A 23,200-nucleotide genomic window follows, 5' to 3' on the forward strand; every position below is an offset into this window, starting at 1 on the left:
AGTATGATAGGTTATGAAAAGGAAGGGTTGTAAAGAGAAAGCTTCGAATTTGGGGGTATCAATAAGCACAGCAAAATATGATGAAAGTAAAAATAAAATAGATGAACCCCATAATTTATTATACCATACCTGTTCACGCTGAAACACTTATCACAATATTCTGTGGATCTATATTAAAAAAAATCTTGTTAAACTTTGACATATTTCCATTCTATGGATGTCAGGTGTTAACGAACACCTCATAATTTTATCATTCAACCACGGTAGTGGTTGAATATATGCTTAAGTCCGAAATTGAATGAATCGAGACACATTCAAACCCCCACCACTAATTCCATTCGCAACCAAATTTCAAACAGGTTATACATTTTGATAGAACACCTCATTAGCTACATTTTGAAACAAAAATTTCGAAAATTGGTTCAGTAGAAAAAAAGTTACAACAAAATATGTGGGTTCACAAACAGGAGAGTAAGTACATAAGTGACTAACGCTTTTTTTTATTTTGCATAACTTTTTTTGTATATAAATATTTTTTTACTGCAATTTTGCCAATATGACATGTTAGCGTAACGGTTAGAGTACCGGGTGTTGGTGGAAAGATTTTAGGTTCAATCCCGTGTATCGTTTTTTTTTTTATTATAATTAAAAAAACGAACTTTTTTTTAATAACTAATTTTTTTTAACTCTCCTTATGATTTTATAGCAAAAAATGGTGAATTTATCGATTAAAAATATTAGTGAATTTTATGATATACATATTCTTTGAATGAACTCAAATTTTTCGTTATCACATTTGATGAAAAATGTAGTCCAATTTTGCCAATGCGTCTGACCAATGATGCTTTTGAACCCGCGACCAGCACTGCGATGTCATCAGCATCAGCCTGGGCATAAATATTCCTATTTTTAAACTCCTTTAAAAGAGGATTCAGCATACAGTTCCATAGTAAAGGTGATAAAATCCCACTTTGGGGGTTTCATTTAACTACTTCCCTTTTAACAGTTGCCCTCAGTAGTTCTACTTGAACTGTTCTGTGTCTCACCATATACTCAATCCATCGGATGAGTACTGGTGGCACATTGAGTTCTCGTGGCGACTTGAACATACTACTGAAGGGTATGTTGTCAAAAGCTCCAACGATATCTAAAAAGACACCGAGTGCCATCTTCTTTTTTATTAGTTTACGCTCTATACAGATCACAAATTCATGAACCGCAGTCTTGGTAGAGACCCTGGCTCGGAACTACTGTGATTGAATGATAAATATTGCATAAATGTGTGTTTGAGAGCTAAATTTTTTGACAATCATTAAAAAATATTATAAATTTATATATTAATACAATAGCAATGCCTGGAAATATCATGGATTATATGGAAAAATGCGCGCATGAAAAGTAATATTCTTAAAATTTTATTAACCTGGAAAAGTAAAGAACAAGAAATTCAACCTGGAAAAGTAAAGAACAAGATATTCTAGTAAAGTAAAAAATAAGAATTTTTTAGACTTAAAATATTGCAGCTAAAAATAAAATTTGAATATTGATAAATATTTTATTTATTATTTGCATATGTTGTTGTTTATTGTTGAGTTAGAAAGAATTAAATGATCCTAATTATGATATAATAAAATTATTAATTTTTATGTAAATTATAAAATTATTAATTCCATCTACTAACTAACTAACTAATGAATTAATTTTATTCAAACAATTTTCACTACATAAATATATGCAAATAATAGGGGGGAAATAAGTTCAATCCAGCGACTAACTCAACAATAAACAACAACATATGCAAATAATAAATAAAATATTTATCAATATTCAAATTTTATTTTTAGCTCCAATATTTTAAGTCTAACAAATTCTTATTTTTTACTTTACTAGAATATCTTGTTCTTTACTTTTCCAGGTTGAATTTCTTGTCCTTTACTTTTCCAGGTTTAATAAAATCTTAAGAATATTACTTTTCATGCGCGCATTTTTCCATATAATTATACCATATTTCCTCAAACTGAAACATAATTATCAAAGTATACTTATGCAGATAGATATGAAAAGTGTTTATTCAGGTTTGTGCCTATTTCCATTCTATGGAGGCCAGGCGCGAACGCAGACCCCACACTTTTATTATACCATACCTATTTAAATTAAAACATACTTATCAAAGTATTCTTATGTATATCTATATCAAAAACACTTGTAAACGTTTTTTTTTAATTTTTTAATTTTTTTATTTCCATGCTTTGTGGACCAGGCGCAAACGCAGACCCCACAATTTTAATGAACCACCGTTCTGCCAGATCAAACATACCCATTCCTGTGTCTCGATACATCTTCTATCATTATATGTAATCAGATTTTTAAAATGGTCAACCATATAGGAGTCTGTTCGTGACCAGACGCACACACACACACATACATTCAGTTTTATATTGTATATATATATATATATATATATATATATATATTTATATATATATATATATATAGATATAGATATAGATATAGATAGGTAGATAGATAGATAGATAGATAGATAGATAGATAGATTGTGATGTAAAATCATTTTGTTTTTACTTGGTGTATTTGTATTCAAATTGTATATTTTCAATTTATATCGAAAAGAATAATATCTTAGTTGCAATGTTGACAACTTCTATAATATTCATCAAGATAACATGCGCTTTACATTATTTCTGTCATGTTTTGGACAGAACACGTTGTTTACGGATTATTGTTACGTTGCCAGTTTCGGCATCGACATCTTGGAGTTTACGGATTTTTTCCTATTTCTGTCTATAACAAATTTACGGATTAGAATAGGACATTTTTATTTGCCAGATGTGTTAAACCAAGACCGTCTTAAAAGACAAGATGGCCGGTGGCCCAAAATAATTTAATCTGCTGACGTCATCACGGGTAGTCCCTTTACCGGTGTCAAGCATTGCTTGACTCAAGCAACCAACTGTTGTCACCGGTAGATATCGTAACGTATTGTAATATTTCTTTTTTTATTAAAATGCCTTCACGGTGCATCGTTCCGAATTGCAGAGGAAATTATCGTAAAGGACCGAAAGTTACAGTATTTTCATTTCCGAAAAATAAAGAATTATCTTGTCTATGGATTAATGCAGTAAAAAGAAAAGATTTTACACCATCTCCATTCAGCAAAGTAAGTTTTAACGTGCTCCCCCCCCCCTTTATTTAACACGATGTAACTATAATTTAATTCAAGATTATCATCCTAAGTTTTTTACCATTCAAAAGAAGAAGCTTCAAATAAAATTGCTAATATTAAAAAAAAAATTTTTACAGCATACAAAACTAAGGAAAATGCGAGACATACCACGTTCTTTTGAAGAGACGATTTTTTTAAGCTGTTGACACACGTTTTAAAATTCTAGCAAAAATTAATTTTCCTGAAATTTTTCAATATTTAAAAATAAATTATGCCGGCTGATAAAATTTTACAACTTTTTTTAAAGCTAGAAAGATAAAATTTAAAAAATACTTATATATATATATATATATATATATATATATATATATATATATATATATATAATATGAAACTAAACTAAAAAAAAAACGCGTTCACTCGTGGTGTTACAATTTATATTATTAACGTATTTTAACAAACTGAAAATATGGATATAAAAAAATGATTTTGCATGTTACTTTTGTTATGTGGTGAAATAATCTTAAATAAGAAACATGATTTTTTCTTTAGGTTAATTATTTTTTTACTGAGCAATACTTCATGAATTTATTAATGTTTTTAAAAAATGGTTAAATATGAAGAATTACTCCACCTTCGAGAATTCCTTTAAAATTACCACTTTTATAAGTTTTCGGGTGCGCTGAAAACGCAAATAACATTTAAAATTAAGGCAAACGAGTATTTTCTAATATATTTTTAAAAAGAAAAAAACTACTTGTTTCCTGGAATTTTAAAGGATTTTCCGAGGGTAAATAGTGGCCACAAAGTGGATGGTCAGTTTACGTTAAATTATTATAGAAAAGTGATCCCCCACTTTTTTTAACTAACATTTCTTGGAAACTACTCGTTTGCCTTAATTTTAAATGTTATTTTCGTTTACAGCGACCTCAAAAATCTATAAAATTAGGAATTATAAAGGAATTTTCCAAGGTGAAGTAATTCTTCATATTTACCAAAAACTGTTAATGACTATTTTAGTCAACAACAACAAAAAAAAGTTCATTAATAATTATTTTTCTATCTTATCGTTTTTTTGGCATGTAATTTTGGGTTTGTATTACTGTACACATAGATTCGAAAAAGTTGTCAAAAAACAAATATATAACAAATAAATGTTATCGAAGGCAAGATAAGTTACTTTTCTACCAAACTGGATATATTTTTTGTGTTTTTATTCAATGTAACATGTTTATTCAGCTCGAAAAACATGCAGTGTTTACCGATGTATTGGACAATTCAAAATGGCGGCCGACTCTCTCTTAAACACGGTAAGTTCGAGAAAAGGTGTTATAAATAATAAACTAGACAAAATACTATTAAAAAAACACCGAATATATGTCAACCTATGTCACGGTAATATATATTGAGCGAATTTCTAACAGTATTTTGTCTAGTTTATTATTTATAACACCTTTTCCCGAACTTGCCGTGCTTAAGAGTCGGCCGCCATTTTTAATTTTCCAATACATCGGTAAACACTGCATGTTTTTCGAGCTGAATAAACATGTTACACTGAATAAAAACACCAAAATTATATCCAGTTTGGTAGAAAAGTAACTTATCTTGCCTTTGATAACATTTATTTGTTATATATTTGTTTTTTGACAACTTTTTCGAATCTATGTGTACAATAATACAAACCCGTAATTTTTGTAAAAGTCAAACATATGGTACGGTTTTCTTTTAAATTATTTCTTTAGGTATGTGAACTTCATTTTCGACCTGAAGACATACGGCGAGAGACTACAGCATTTGATGAAAAAACCGGAAAGTCAATCACTGCTAAATTAAAAAAATCCATGTTTTAGAGATGGTGCTATTCCTAGAATACTACCAAACTGTCCCTCCTATTTATCATCATCAACCACTTTTAGAGAGTCCCCTAACGCAAAGAAAATGCGTTTAGAAAACTCTGCCCTTAAGCGTGCCTTATGTGAAAGTGTTGCTGACGAGTTAGTTACAAAAACCTAACACTTTCCATAGCATCGATGATTTGGAAACAAAATTGAACTTCCTAAATAAAAATTATTGGACTTTTATTAGGCAAGAAAATACTAAAATCATATATACAGATGCCCATGCCCAAAGATAAAAATGTCCCTTGTAATTGAATCGGACTTGGCCGTTGCAGTATTCTGCAATGATGTTAAAATGAGTTCTATAGGGGAGTATAAGGTTCCTAAACATGTAACCGATAAAAATACTCTACAGATTTTGATGGAAAACATGAAAAAAATGGACATCGAAGAACAGCAAACCAAAACGTCAAATACAATTTCTTTATTAAAATTAATCTTGTCATATTTGTTATTAGTACAAGATGAGTCATTCAAATATGTCAATTCAATTAAATTCATTTATGAACAAATAAATATAATGACAATGAATAAGGTTAATTATTCAAGTGAAATGATGATATTCTCTTCTTTATTATATAACTGCTCCCCTAGAGGTTACAGACTGTTAAGAGACACTAAAAATGTGATTTTACCATGTTATTCAACTATCAGGAGATTAACCTTATCAATGTCTATGAATCCTGTAATTGAACAACATAACAATTTCCTCATGTATATTAAAAATAAATTCAAGTTACTAATGCCGAAAGACACCACAGTATCTTTACTTATTGATGAAATACATCTCAAACCTTATCTTGATTATAAAGGTGGTAATATTGTTGGTTTAGCTAACAACAGCAATGAACCTGCCACAAGTGCATTTGCTTTTATGCTTAGCAGTGTATTCTCACAATATAAGGATGTTGTGCATGTTATGCCAACTAAATGTCTTCGAGCTGAGAACTTATTTGACATAATCAAATGTTTAATAATTGGCTTAGAGGAGATAGGCTTTAGAGTATTATGTGTTATAACAGATAATAATGCAATAAATAAAAAAAGCCATGGCTTTCTTTTGTAGCCCAGCAAAGCTTTCAATTGTCTATCCACATCCATTTATAACGTCTAGACCTCTTTTTTTCTTATTCGACTCAGTACATATACTAAAATGCATTAGAAACAATTGGCTTGGCCAAAAAGATGAAAGTAAATGCATGATGTTCCCAAAGTTTTGTTATAATGGAAATCATGAATTGGATAACATCCAAAATGCTCCATTTTCTAGTTTGCATAAACTTTATGCGATAGAATCTCAATCGCTTTTAAAATATTGTTATAAGTTGACTGCAAAGGCCCTTTCTCCCACTACTTTTGAAAGGCAAAATGTTAATTTGGTTTTGCAAATTTTCAATGAATATACTATTCAAGGTTTGCTAACCTTAGGCAAACAGGAATGCTTGCCAAATTATGCAGAAATCGCAGAATACATACAAATATTTTATATTTGGTGGACAATACTGAATGTGAAAACACCAAATAAAGGTTTTCAGCTTCGTAATAAATATGCAAATCCACTTACATTAAATGGTGATAATTACAGATTTCTCTCTATGTTCTGTGACTGATTAGAAACTTGGAATAGCATACCTGGAAGAACTGGTAAGTTAACAAAGGAAACATATACTGCTTTGCACCATACAACTTACGCAATTTTAGAATTAACTAAATATTGCATTAGAGAACTGAACATGGTGTATATATTACCAGGAAAGTTTCAGACAGATAACCTTGAGGCAAGGTTTGGCCAGTATCGGCAACTTAGCGGGGATCAATATAATATATCGATACGTCAAGTGTATGAATGTGAAAAAAAACTTAGAATGTTATCAGTTTTAAAATTGAGTTTACCACTTAATAACCAAACTATTGATTTGAAGAATTTACACGAAACTAACTGGGATGAAATGACAACAGAACAACAGTTAGATGTTTATAAATTTAACATAGATGTAACAGAAGATGATATTAATCGGTGCAAAGCAGTACTTCCTGCTATATTATACTTAGCAGGTTATTGCTGTCATGCAGTTTTTAAAAAATTGAAATGCAATAGTTGCAAAAACTTAATATCTGGGAGAGATACTATTGAAGAAATAGCTGAAATAAACAGCTACTTTCAGGGTATTAACAGAGGTTCTCTGTTATACCCAAATGATACAACTAATAATTTTGTGTTATATAATTATATAGTCATAAATAAACTTACCAAATGCGATTCTTTCTTTCATTCTATTCATCAAAGAAAATTAGCCATGTATATAACCTTAAATATTTTGGCTGATCAACATCTTTTATTTAATGTTGACTCGTGTGATGAGGGTCACCCTATACAACAAATTGAAAAAATGCTCATATGGAGTTCTTCGAATTCCCTCATAAATAATTTTTGTCGCAAGGAGAATGACAACATTAATAAAAAAAAATTTCAGAAAAATTCAAACTTTTAATTAAATTCCACAACGGATTTTTATAATGTCTGATGTATTTAATATTTGAAATATTTCTGCATTAGTAACTTTGTTTATACTAACATTATTTGTTTGATTTTAATTTTAACTTATCGTTTGTTCTTCAGTTAAACTAATTTATTGTTCGTTTTTCAGTTAAACTAATTCATCGTTCGTTTTTCAGTTAAACTAATTCATCGTTCGTTTTTCAGTTAAACTAATTCGTCGTTCGTTTTTCAGTTAAACTAATTCATCGTTCGTTTTTCAGTTAAACTAATTCATCGTTCGTTTTTCAGTTAAACTAATTCATCGTTCGTTTTTCAGTTAAACTAATTCATCGTTCGTTTTTCAGTTAAACTAATTCATCGTTCGTTTTTCAATTAAACTAATTCATCGTTCGTTTTTCAGTTAAACTAATTCATCGTTCGTTTTTCAGTTAAACTAATTCATCGTTCGTTTTTCAGTTAAACTAATTCATCGTTCGTTTTTCAGTTAAACTAATTCATCGTTCGTTGTTCAGTTTTGATTTAAAAAAATATTGTTCAAATGATTTTAAAAATATTCATTTCGATTTTTAAAAAAATTCATTTCGATTTTTAAAAATATTGTTTTTTTGATTGTGGTTCATTTTGATTAAAAAAAAAATTCATTTTGATTAAAAAAAATTCATTTTGATTTAAAAAATAGTTTAATTCTAATATTTGTTTATTGTCTTAACTCATATCAAATATTTTGCTTGTGTTCTGCTTCAAATATTCATAATCTTACATGCATAATTTTCATTTAATTATATCAAATAAACTTCAAGTTTACTACAAATCAAATCGTGTTCCTTCATTTTTTTAAAATGTAATTTATAAGTAGTTAAAGAACGCATTCTAATCTTTAAAATCTATAATACAACGAAATATTCAATTGCTTATAATACTTAAACAAACAACTTGTTTTTTTTATTATTTTTTTATTATTAATATTAGATGAGTTTCAGTATAACTCATAATGTTCTTTCTTTATTTCTTTATTTTAATCCAATTTTGAAGTTTTGTAACGCTGTCTGTAAAAATTACTGTCCATTATTGACAGTCAAGAGTTCCACATATCTTGCTTGTTGGGCCTCGGCGATGACGTCATTTTTTCAGCTGGCCGGCCATCTTTATAACGAAGGCCACGGTTAAACTCAATGCCGCTTTCTAATATGCTGTAAACCTTACTATTGCAAAAGGGGCACTCCACATTTGGACAAAAATAAATAAAAACGTTCTCCACATACCGGAGACAGAAACCATACTACCCTTTGATTACATCCCAAATACAAAGATTTTTTTGGCTGATTTGAAGGGGCTACTTAAAACATGTATTATTAAGAGTAGTTTTGACTAAACTAAGCAATTTTTTTTAAATATTTTACTTCGTTGCAAATAACACCATACTGCTAAGTTTCTTCATCAGCTGAAAAGGAGTCAACTTTTAAGACACGTCACTAAAACGTTTTATGTATGTGTGTATGTGTGTGCGCGCGTGTGTGTGTGTGGGGGGGTGCCTGTGTCTGTGTGTGACGATCGTTGTGCTAGGGTAAAGTTTTCCAATAGCATTTCCATCGTTAAACGCGCAGATTAAATGAACGCATCATCGGAATGGATCTGGTCATGTTCCGTGTCGAATGAACGCGTCCATTGTAATAGCGCCTGCTCAATTGGTCGCTTGTTGGGCGGAAGTAGCTTTATCGGATTATCACTGGGACGAGGGACGCTGATTTCGACACCTGATAACACGTCTCACAGCTGGTCGACATTTAACCTATAGAACACTTTGCGTTTCACACAGGAACACACGAACAAACAAACGGTAAATGACAAAATATATTCAGTATTTTTATGATCGCTTTGGTGGCGAACGCACTCGAATTGACAAACACATTCACAGCTTGCATAATGTTGATAAATTTCAGTCACCAGTGTCATCGTGATAATACCCAGATACTTCCGAGTAGGAGGGGGTCGCAATCGCTTTATGTTACACATATACAAGGCTGATTGATTTTTTTTTTTTTTTTTTTGCTTAGGGTTTTCTTTTGCTCGGTTGTCTCCCCTGTGGCCTTACCAGGCAACTAATATATAATTTTAATCCTAATTTTTCACAAATATTCCTATTATGCAGAACAATTCTATCAAATCCATTATTGCTGTATTTATAGGTATCTGAAACTTTATTTATTATACCTACTTTTATCGTTCACATCGTTTACATATAAACGCTATATTATTTACTGCTTTATCAATGGGAATTATTACAAATTTATTTTAAAGAACTTGAAGTTCCTCAAGTATTTGTGATTTTCTAAGCAGAAGATTAGTCTTTTTTAGAAGGTTTCACTTTTTTAAACGTCCAAGTACATGATTCTTCCATGCGCCAAATTTATAATAATTAGGGCTAGGACAACAGCATATTCTTTTCATTGTTTTTACTCTCGAGTGTGTATCCGTTGATATCTTATATGCTTTTATATTGAGTGATGTGGTTCCCGGTTGATTAACTGTGTCTTACTGTGTCGGATATTTACTCAAGAGTCAAAACAATGATTCTGTTGTCAAAGCCCTAGTAACAATTTATGTTATTTTGCGATGGATATAATAAAACTATCGAGTGATTTATTTAATAACACGGTAAGAATAATTTGGGTATTTAATGTATTTATTTGCTTCCCCACCAAAGCAAATTAGGCACAAGGCCGTTTTTAATGTGGGGTAAAAACCAGCTTCCCTAAAAGTAGGCAAAAAGGGGGCACTCTGATTACCAAAAGTAATAATTGTCCCAGTATAGAGAGTTTCTCCTTCATTGACTGGTACAAATTATATAAGTGCGGAATCTGCAGAACAGATACTACACTTTGATCCCGGCCCGAATATAGTGTTCATCTTTACTAAGGAGTTTTCGTAATTTATAATTTTTAGCTATCGTTAAATCTAATATATTAACGGGTATATGCCCGTCTGTCTGTCGCTATGTTGTCGGCCTGTCGGTATGTCGACTGTCTCCATATTATCAAACTCTATCTCCACCGATACTAAAAGTTGCAGAGCGGCGCAAGGAGCCTTAAATGATTGGATTTTTTACGGGCCGTACTTTTATAAGTCTTTAGTCGGTATAAATTGTTTTTAAGGGGTAAAAAATAGGTTTATATACGTGTCACGTTAATACAGTGATGGCGTCACCAGGTTTGAATGCTACATTCTAGCTAGTGGCACCTAAATACATTTTTTTTTTTTTTACTTTTAAAATCACGACTCTATAATAATATATGCTAAATGTGGATGAATAGAAATATAATATTAAAGCATATTTTACGCCCGGGCAAAGCCGGGCGCCCCCACCCCACCTCGCTAATAACCTGTAATTATATGTCGTACCTCATTATTACATATGCGGAGGGAATTACATTGATATTCCTGAATAGTTACAGTATAATTATTATTTGTATATATTCTCTATAATTTTTTTAAGATTAAAAATACTTTTTCGCGTGGTATATAGTTTATATATAATATTGGCTATTTAAATAATAGTGACCTCGTCGGTGTCGTGTGCGAAAGTATTTTCTAAACTCCTCTCAGAATATTTAGTCCATAAATTAATTTCAAAGAATCGGATTAAACTGGTACTTATCAACATATTGGGTACTAGCAGTTCAGCCCGATTTTGATCAGGCCCTATTTACTGTTCATAACTTTATGTGCATTTATATATATATATATATATATATATATATATATATATATATATATATATATATATATATATATATATTATCTACATCTCAGATTTCAAGTGTTTAGACGCAAAATTGGCGCAGGAGTTTGGTAGAGTTTGCAAAGGTTAACTCTTTCAACTTTGACCTCTCGGCAGCCAAATGTTCGCCCGAAAACTTATTAAAAAGCTTGCTGCACGTCTGAATACGATTTATGTAAAACTTAAAATGTGTAGACCCAAAATTGGTTCAGTAGTTTACTAGAGACCGCAAAGGTAAAATCTTTTGAACTTTGGCGCCTTGGCAGCCAAATTTTCGGTCAAAAACCGAATAAAGAGCTTGCACTCTACACTTTATATAAATTTTCAAATGTTTAGACCCAAAATTGGGTAAGCGGTCAATTTTTTCAAAAATTTTTAACCCTTAACAATTATTTTTTTTGGGATCAAATCTAATTAAAACGTTTGATCCATATCCATCTAACCTACAGGTAAAATTTAAAGTGTTGAGACCCAAAATTAGCGGAGGGTCTTGTAGAGTTTTCAAAGGTTAAATTGTTGAACTTTGGCCCCTTAACAGCCAAATTTCTGTCCGAAAACCGATTAAAAAGATTTTCCCGAATCTCAAAACTCCTTTATGTCAAATCTCGAGTCTGTAAAATGAACATTCACGGAGTAATTTGGTAGGTAAATATACACACAGACGCACACACACACACACACTCAGACAAGTTCATTTGTATAGGTATATAGATTTGAACCTGTTGATTTAGTTTTTAGCCGGTAAAATTTCTGTTAAGGAGTCAAATTTAAAAAAAAAATAGAGAGAGAGCTTGTCCTGGTCTACGACGACCTGTTTTATGACGCATGTGCTAATTAAAAGATATTCGTTAACAACGCTATTGTTTGCAGTTCTTGTATTCGAATGGATTTAGTTTATGCGTTGACGGATAAGGCCAGGCGCTATATGTTTTGGTTTCGATTCTAGCTGATGGCACGCAGTCATTTCTTTTTCAAATCGCTACTATAGAGTAGGTACAATGTAATAATCGATAGAAAATCGCCTCTATAATAATAAATACGATACCTGCATGAATTAGAAAATATATTTCAGCGTACTCCCCGACTGGGTACCGCTGGTCTACCTGCTAGTGTATATATATATATATATATATATATATATATATATATATATATATATATATATATTGGGTCCCGATTTCGAATCTCGCTAGATACAGCCACTCTGATGAGTCGTAGACGACGAAACACGTTTCAGTGGATAATTACATTTTAAAAATAATATATATACCTATATATATATGGGAGTACCAAATTGGTTAAAAGGGAAAATTATTCCCAACTCGCATTTAGGTAAAAATGCACTTTCGTAAATAATTGAATTCATTCAAAACATATCGCTAAAACCAAAACAAAACAACATCTAAGTAAATCGAGATATATCCAGACAGTTGGCGAGATGGTCCAGGGGTAAGGGTTTAGGCTCATTACCGTTGGGTCCCGATTTCGAATCTCGCTAGATACAGCCACTCTGATGAGTCGTAGACGACGAAACACGTGTCAGTGGATAATTACATTTTAAAAATAATATATATATATGTGTATATATATATATATTTATTATATTATATTATATTATATATATATATATATATATATATATATATATATATATATATATAAAATATGATATAAATATATATGTGTGTGTATTTATATACAGGGTGTCCCAAAAAGATGTACACACACTCCTAAATTGGCTTTGCCCTTCAACAGCATTTTCATGATTCCAGTAGCATTTTTAGAATGAATCTTTTTTCTTCAAGGGTTAGCCTGGCTGCAATCATTAAGATCGATGGGTTTAATCTGCAAAGACATAAAAAAACATCTGGTTTAAAATTATTTAAAGTGTGTATACATCTTTTGGGGGCACCCTATATATATTAATTATTTTAACTCTTTCTGTTCTTTAACTGAATAATAAATCACATTCATACATCCAAACATTTATTGGTAATATAAAAGTAACACGTGTTTTCTTCATTTAAAGGTTGAGACGTTACACGAGTGACAAAAGAAACAGACCTCATTGATTAAATACAGTTCCCGGTAAGTTAAGATATTTTTTATCAGTATATCTAATCATTTTTAAAAATTCACCTACTTTTTCTTTATTCGTCTATTTGCTTTTATTTATCAATATCCTTTACTAGCTATGCTATATCTAGCTAGCTATACATATGTACTAGAAGAAAATTCGTCCCAGGACGAAAAAATACCAAACAGAAAATGTTTCCAAACTTTTTTTTATTTCAGTAGGTTGATTAAAATCGTGATATAATAATGTCAAAAGTTTCATTCGAATTTACATAAAAATCGATTACATATTTTGGATGCTTAAAAAGGCTTAGAATTTAAGACGTAAGCATTAAAAACACATTCCATTAAATAAATCAGATTTAATTGGTTTTTATTTACTCTGTAAATAAAACTTTAACACAAATCTGAAATATCTGAATTTTGAAATGATTCGGTGTGAGGCGTTCAAAACACTCCAAAACTAAAATAAAAAATTAAGAATTATTTATTATTTGAGGTTTAACGGCTTCATGAACGTGTCGCAAAAATCAAACTGATGAATTTGTTCAACAGGCTTCAACCTCCATTCGCACGCTTTGCATAAAACTAGATTTAACCAAATACAGATTACATTACGAGCCTTTACGCATATCAACCTTTGTTCCAATATTCCTTATAATCTGTTTGGAAAGAAATGTGTACATACAAATGTATGAACACACACACACAGACACACACACACACACACACACACACATATATATATATATATATATATATATATATATATATATATATATATATATATATATAGCCGTCGACTGGCAAATATTTTATCAACGGGCTATAACATGTGTCCTTTTCTAACGTGTTAAAAGATCTTATATATATATATACATATATACACATATATATATATATATATACACACACATATATATATATATATATATATATATATATATATATATATATATATATATATATTAGGGAAGATCGGACACCTTCTATTTCGTATTCAATTCAAAACAAGTTCAATATCAAAAAAACCTAAGCACCAAGTGAATGGCGTTATTCTCATCATATCTGCCCCTCCCTCTTATTTTCTCCTCACCATTCGACTAAAGATTGAAATACTTTTAATACTTGCTGTCCGATTTTCTTTTATTCATAATGGTTATCCAAGAGAGTCAGAATAGCAAAATAGAAAAGTTACAAAACAAAGAGGCAGAGATCAACAATAAAACGAGAAGAGAAAAAGTGTGTAATAAAGAGAAAAAGTGCAATGAATGAATTTATTATAGTTAGAACAATTAAATGGACACGATTAAACGCAAGAATTTTTCAGCATGTGCTAATGTGCATTAACGTACATGAGAAAAACTATGAGGTAATAAACGTTATATCAACTTTAGTATAATAAAATATATGTTAGATTTAGTATATTTTTAGATAGAACAATATATAGTATAAAGAGTATTTGATAGATTTAATGGTTATTTTGCTTATATATATATATATATATAAGTGAACGTGTCTGTCTGTCTGTCTGTGTGTCTGTCTGTCTGTCTGTCTGTGTACATTTCCCTACGCAATAACTCTGTCAATTTTTAGTCTATAGACTCGAAATTTGAAATACCGGGTACTGAGATTTGGGAAAATCGATGTAACGGGTGTCAGCCACAAATTTGGCTGTTAAGGGGTCAAATTTCAACGATTAAACCTTTAAGAACTCTATCAAACTCCTCCGACAATTTTTGGTCTACACCCTTGAAATTTTAGATATAGGTTTCGTGGACATGGATCTAACGTAATAACTTGATTTGAGGCCAAAACAATAAATTTTCAGGGGACATAATAGGGGTCAAAGTTTAAAAAATTACCCCCTTTTTTTTTTGGTCAGCATACACCTCTAAACACCCGGACAACGCCGGGCACCCATGCTAGCATATATATATATATATATATATATATATATATATATATATATATATATATATGTATATTTATATATATGTATGCATGTATGGGAATATCTATACTCCTATGAAGTTGGGTTTTTTGTGTATTGACATTCATATTGAAAACGTTTTGTTTTTCTGTTTATTAAAAAAAAAAACTTTCTCATATATAGGTCGTGGAATTGCATCTATCTGCAAAAGATCAAGCTAATTAGCATATTCTTTTAAACATTTATTTTAATTAATTCCCTGTTAGTTTTTCTGGTTTTCTTATGAGATGATCACCTTTACGTGTAATTAAATTAATGCAATTATTCTACATGATTTAGAGTTGTGTAATATTTGTGTAAAACGGTTCTTGTAAACATAAACTTCTTTCTATATATAATTGTTTTAAAAAAGTTGCCTACACAAACCTCTTTGCCAATTTTTCGTCTACAGACAAGAAACATACTATGCAGGTTATTCTAACCCATGCTATACTTTATATTTTGGAGTTTAAACGGAAAAATTCGGTGCAAATATGTGAAAATTAAAAAAAAAAAAAGGTAGAATTTGCTAAGTGAATGTCGAACGACGGAATTATGAATATGCATGGGTTACGTAATAGCTATTAGTTTATGTTTTAGGTTTTAGACTTACAGCAAACATGTCTTCATAGGTCAGGCATTAACGTCAAAGGAAAAAGTAAATTGTAAGGTAGACGTTTTAGTTTCGATTGTCGATGGTGGCACATGAGTTATTTTTATAAACTTTTTTAATCATTACTAAATATTGGGTCCAATACAATGTAAGATTAAATAAGAACTCTGCATTAATCAAAATATCATATGTAAGCGTATTTTACAACCGGTCAATGCCGAGATGTTTGCTAGTATATATATATATATATATATATATATATATATATATATATATATATATATATATATATATAAATGTATGTGTATATTTTTATGTGTATGTATATATGTATGTATATGTATTTTATGTATAAGTCTATATATATAAATGTATGGTGGATGGTTTTTGGCCTGATAAGGTGATTTTTCCCTGCTAAGGGGTCATTGAAACACGTTTGCTAATGTGTAGCCAATAGCTCTCCAACAATCAATATATTGCTCTGTTTCATGCATTGAGCACTCTTTGGAATGACATATTGTGTTGTTGTTATGAGTTACTGAAAAATTCTACCAACAGTATAATATATATATATATATATATATATATATATATAAATGTATATGTATATATATATACGTATATACATGTATATGTATGTGCATGAATATATATATATATATTTATGTCTATATACATGTATATATATGTATATATATGTTTATGTATGTATATATAGGTTTATGTATATATATATATGTTTATGTATATACATTTATGTATGTGTATATATATGTATATGTATGTATATACTTATGTATATATGTATGTATATGTATGTATATATATATGTGTGTGTGTGTACAGGTATATATATATATGTATATGCGTCCATGTATATATATGTATATATGTATATATACATATATGTATATATTTGTATATAAATATACGTATATATCTGTGTGTATATATATGTATATGCATGTAAAGTGTATATATGTAGGCCTGTTTATGTGTATATATGTATATATAGTATATATATATGTGTTTAAATACGTATATATATATATATGTTATGTTTGTATCTAATCTTTTTATCATACAAACATTGGTTACATAGGTGCATACATGTTTCAGTTGAGTTCTTCGTTCTATCTTTGCTGATCCTTCTGATTGGAGAGAATTAATTTGGTTTCTAAGGGTATACTTGAGCTGACAGATTATGTTTTTTCCTTTAATCAGGGAAACTCATCGCGGAAATTTTCAGAAAAGAACTATTATTTCACACTGAAAAATACCGAAACTGTCCGTTGTTTATGGCTTGTCTACTGTTTTGCATGGGCTTTGTTCAGTAGTGAAAGCAAACACCGAGGGGGTTGATTTCATTACTATTATTTGGTCACCAGTGAAGCCGTCTCTCGAAAACTTTTAGGAGACATAAACAATTAACTGATCATAAAGACTGCAAGATGGTGTAGCATAATAAATAGGTGGGAAACCTTTCTGACTTACAATCAGGTAAACTGGCTGAGCTAGAGCAGACATACTGGAGGGCAGTTTTATTTCGCCTGATTAATATATTTCAGTTTGGGCTGAGAGAAATTTGGCCTTATGTGGCACAATTGAAAATCTCGGTGACGCTAGAAATAGAATTTTTTTTGCAGTGAAGTTGAGCTAACAGCCAAAATTCACTCCCATTTTGTCTGAAAATGTCATACGCCTAAGGAGCCATAAACTGAGTGATCATTATCTCAGCAACCGCGTTCAGACCTAACTTATAGACTTGTTTGCTAATTCATTAGGAAACAAACTCTTTTTCAAAGTTCCTGCATCAAAGTATTATAGTATACTACTAGATTGCACACCTGATGTCGGTCCGACAGCTGAACTAATTATTGTCTTACAGGTTATTGATATTGCAGAAAGATGTGGAGCAGAAAATTTGGAACACTTTTTTCAGTATCTTGGTCTGTTAGATACAACAATAAAAGTTATTTTCGACAGCATGATCAAATTTATGCCAATATCTGGCATTGTCATAAAGGATGTTTCGATCTGCGGTAGGATAGCGGATTTGATATGCATGAAAAGTTAATGTGGCAGGCGATTTTATTGAAAGTCAATTTTAAAAAATCATTAGTTTTATCTGGCAATTCTTGATGCTGCAAACTTGTCAGTTACTCCCATTTTTTCTTTTACTATCTGCAACGTATGTACAATTCCTTTGTCAACAAAGCGACGAGCTATTCCAAGGAAGCACGTGACTCATCTTACATTTATAAGCCTTCCAGACAGAAACAGGGAAGCAAAATTGAAGCTGTTTAGTCGTTGCGTTTTTAGACAACAGTAATTTTGGAAGCGATCTCGAATTAGGACGAGTGTCTTTGGATAGTCGATGTGAATATATCAGCGAGGGTTGTCGAGTTTTAGCTACGGAAATTAGGAATTGGCTTTTCCTTGTTAGATTGCTTCCTTGATATGACATGCTCTTTCGAATTAACTTTTTTTGTAAAACACTACAAAGTCCTTCAATATGTATTGATGACCAAATGTCTAACATTGACGCTTGCATGTCATTCATTTCACAATATAGACCGGAAGGGCTTGCAGTAGTCTAACTTGAAGTGAGAGAATTAGATGATGAGCTTAAGTTGCTCGTGCCTATCCAGAACAAAGGAAAAGAAAGAAATCATATTTGTTTTAATACGAATCGGTTGATGGGTCAGATCATCAGAGTGGGGAAGAAGCATTTCACTGAGAATTTTTCTGTCACTCATGACTACAATTCTACATATTATTCAAGAACAAATTCAAAACATGAATGATTTTAAATCAAAGTACGGGTTTTTGTGTGGCGCAATTAATATGAAAGCTGCAATATCAAATGTGTAATTAATTGATTAATGAAACACACACTTGTCGATTTATACCCAAGCATGTATTGCACTTTGAAGTATAAACAATTACGGTGGCACCATGCGAATGCAATTCATCTAAATTTAAACTAATTAAAAACATTTTTCCGGAAACCCGTGTCTTAGGAAAGACAGGCACTGAACATGGACTAAATTGGCACGGAAAATTTACAACAGCAGTTTGCCGCAGAAAAAAAGTCATAAAAGTGAACTTGTAATTATAAGGTTGGCAAAGACACAAGTTTTCCCTAATTCCGTTTAATATTTAGTAAAATATGTGTATTTCCTCGACTCTGACTACTGCTTTCTTCCAATTGCATTTGTTGCTTCAGCGATACAAACTTTTAGTGGAATTGAAAACCTGTTTTATTACCATTTGGAGGAGATTTTTATCAAAGGGTTTATTTACATTTGCACATTTTTGTAAATATTTTAACGGACTTTTTTTATATTTTGTGAACCGCTGATTTAAGTACTCTCACGCACGTTCGTACTCATCAAACATACAAATTATTATTTGGTATACATAAACGTATTTTTATTCGAAATAAATACGCATCCAGTGCGCTTGAAAGCCAAATCACAACGCAATATTACGAAAATAAACAAATAATTTACTTGCTTGAAATTTATAATTTAAATATATTTCAAAGTCAAACTACATCCTCGGTATGTTTTTTGTTTCTTTTTTTTATTTTTTCTTGTCATGTTGTAAAGTTGTAGAAGAAAAAGTCTGTTTGTAAAGGTCCACGATTTGTCTCTCTGCGGTTGTATTTTGAAATGCTGGAACATTGCGTTGGCTACACAATATAAACGTTAAGAGTGTGAGTTCCATTATTGAAGCGCTGATTTAGTTTAAATAAAATAAAATACGCATGAAGTGCGCTTGGAAATCAAATCACAACACAATATTAGGAAAACATTCCTAATATCACGTTATGATTTGGCTTTTAAGCGCACTTGATGCGTATTTTATTTTATTCAAATTAAAACAACGTTTCTTTAATGGAACTCATACTCTTGCCATATTTTCATTTGTTTTTATTTACCATCCAATCGAATACAAATTAGCACGCACCTAAAAAGACATTTGTGTCTTATCATTATTCAACACACGAGTTATGAAGGACGAAATTGTCTTTATTTGCATCGACAAATATATCTGGTAATTTTTATTTCTGTTTCTTTTCTGCTTTTCAATCGCTTATAAATTAGATCATGACATGTGTTTGCTTTTTTTTCTTTTGTTATCATCAACGGATTTGTGAAATCATTACTTTATTTAATGAAAATGTTACAGAAGGTAGCACTATTTAAATTATATTTGGAGTATAATATTTTAATTAAATAATCAGGGGTGCATATATGTTATAAAAGTTTAAGATTTTTTTCTTATTTTTTTTTTTTATTGTCTTTTGGTTTGGGGTAACTTCACACCAATGGATGTATCGATCGACAAAAACTTCATGTATTTACTTTATAAGTTATACCTTTTGAATTTTTCGCATTTTAGTATCGGTGTAGTGGTCTTTTAGCACTTGATGACTTTCTCCTACATCGTGATATTTTAAAATAACTGGGCTACTTTTAGCAATATTCCGTTACTTCTACGAATGTTTTTTTTTTAAATTTAATTCGTTTTTTCTTCTTTCCAGCATGTATACAAACACTTTCTGATTTTCTATTTATATTTTTCCAATTAACGCGTTAAGTATAATAATTGACATTCTATGAGCATTTCCTTCGGAACATACTTTTGAAATTTAGGTTTATTTTACTTTTTATTTATTTATTTATTTTGGAAAATTTATTTTAAATAACATGTAGAAGATTGAGAACCGAAACGCGCCGACCTGCCTACAAAAATAACTCGAAAATACAGAAATAGCTAAAAGTTGTTAAAATGTTCGTAATGTATATCTTTAAAACAAACAATTCCGCGATTTCTTCTGTTTTTTTTCGTCATCATGGAATATCGGCGTTCCGAGAGCGTTATTTTGTTTAAAACACAATTTACTGTTGGTTCATTTTGTTATTAGGGGATGTAAGCTGAATCCTGTGGGTAGAGGAGCCGAAAAGCGCATTCCGCGGGTGGGGTGTGTGGTTGCAAAACACTGCTTATATATATATATATATATATATATATATATATATATATATATATATATATATATGTATACATATATATATATACATATATATGCATATATATATATATATGTACATATATACATATATATATGTATATATATACATATATATACAAACATATATATATGTATATATACAAACATATATATACATATATATGTATATATACATATATATATACACATATATATGCATATATATAATATATATGCATATATATATGTATATATACATACATATACAAACATATATATATATATGTTTGTATATATATACATATATATGTATATATACATATATATGTATATATATACATATATATGTATATACATATAAATACACATATATATACATATATATACATATATATGCATATATATACATATATATACATATATATATGTACATATATATACACATACATATACATATATATACACATATATATACATATATATATATATATATATATATATATATATATATATATATATATATATATCTGTAGCTTACATTCCGAAGCCATTAAAATATATGTTTATGTTTATTTTTTCATATTTTATTTTGTCTTACACATGTTCCCTTTGATGGCGTACGAGTGACAAAAAAATTATCAGAGACAGTTACTATTTTCCTTAAACTAAACAGTTACACTTTCTCCTGGAATAAAGAGGTTTGAAGCTGGTGAAAATAAATGGAAACTGATAGGAACCAAATGATTCTTAAAATACTTACTTATTCAAGATGTAACTGAAGAGAAACGATTGAAGTATTTCCTCGTCGACGAGGTGCTTAAGTGTTTATGGTACCATGTTTAATCTTCTATAATTATAGCCATGCTTTTAGATTTTAGTTTAAAAGACAATCTATTTAGTTGTGGTTTTACGACGTTTCGGCCAACCATTCCTCTGGCCTTCATCAGGTGGTAACTGCGGCGTGATAGGAACTCAGAATCTCCAAACTGCGTCCTCAGCAATTACTTTCTTCAATCTTTGTTGTTGGCCAAGTAAACCTCTGGCCGGCTTTGGGTAGGATCAAAACCGCAATCTTCACAAAATGATCACCTGAAACCGTAGAGATTCAACGTCTCCATCCACTGCGCCAGGAGAGCATTGTGTGAAGATAGCGGTTTCAATCCTAACCAAAGCCGGCCAGGGGTTTACTTGGCAAAAAAACGTCGTGAGACGACAACAACTGCGAAAGAAGTAATGCTGAGGATGCAGTTAGGAGATTCTGAGTTCCTATCCCGTCGCGGTTACCATCTGATGAAGGCCAGAAGAATAATTGGCCGAAACGTCGTGAAACAATAAATAAACAGATGAGGATAATAGTCCACAATTAAATAAATTAATAAATTATACTTATCTCCATAATGAATTCCAATTAATTAAATAATAAAGGCAGAAAAATTAAGCGAATATATATATATATATATATATATATATATATATATATACATACATTTATATATATATACTAGTATGGGTGCCCGGCGTTGTGGTAGTAGGAAGGCAGGCTCGAACCCGTACCGCAAAGGAGGAAAAGAACGGACAAAACGTGACGTCTTTGCTGTTACGACCACCACCAAACCATAGTGGCGTAGGTTTAAATTAAGGCTAGACAATCGAAAAAAGGAAACGAGTTTCGAAAAAAAAGCGACCCCTCCTTGTAGAAAAGTGCGCAGTTTAAGGTGAAGATATTTATGTTTTTAGCCAATTTTTCGGTATTTGTCGTCTGAAGGTATCTGCTTGAAAATGATACTGATTTTGTGAAAATCCGTCACCTCTGTCGAAAGTTTTAACCAGACATACAAACATACATACATACATACATTTAGATTTTGGTAGCTGAAATTTTAGACACAACCCGATTAAAAAGCTTGCTCTATCTCTGAATACCCTTTATGTAAAATTTCAAATATTTAGACAAGGGATTGTCTGAGTAATTTCGTAGAGATCGCAGAGGTCAAATCTTTTAAACTTTGACCCCTATTATGACCCATTAACATTTATTGTTTTGGGTTCAAATCAAATTATTAAGTTAGATCCATGTCCAAGGAAGCTATATCGAAAATTTCAAGTGTTTATACCCAAAATTGTCAGAGGAGTTTGGTAGAGTTGTCAAAAGTCAA

The 23,200-nt window shown here is 30.5% G+C and overlaps 1 protein-coding gene across 2 annotated transcripts in view; it reads left to right on the forward strand.

Moving 5' to 3' along the window:
- Positions 1-23,200, forward strand: part of LOC145297585 (uncharacterized) — a 1,245,286-nt gene that overhangs the window by 1,092,430 nt on the left and 129,656 nt on the right. For both annotated transcript variants that reach the window (XM_080143628.1, XM_080143629.1), the window contains exon 6: positions 13,390-13,448. The gene's annotated coding sequence lies outside the window, so the exon portion shown is untranslated. The remainder of the gene's footprint in view (positions 1-13,389; positions 13,449-23,200) is intronic.

This window comes from Euprymna scolopes, chromosome 18 (genome assembly GCF_053919585.1).
Source record: "Euprymna scolopes isolate OS-2025 chromosome 18, ASM5391958v1, whole genome shotgun sequence".
NCBI classification, from domain to species: Eukaryota; Metazoa; Mollusca; class Cephalopoda; order Sepiida; family Sepiolidae; genus Euprymna; species Euprymna scolopes.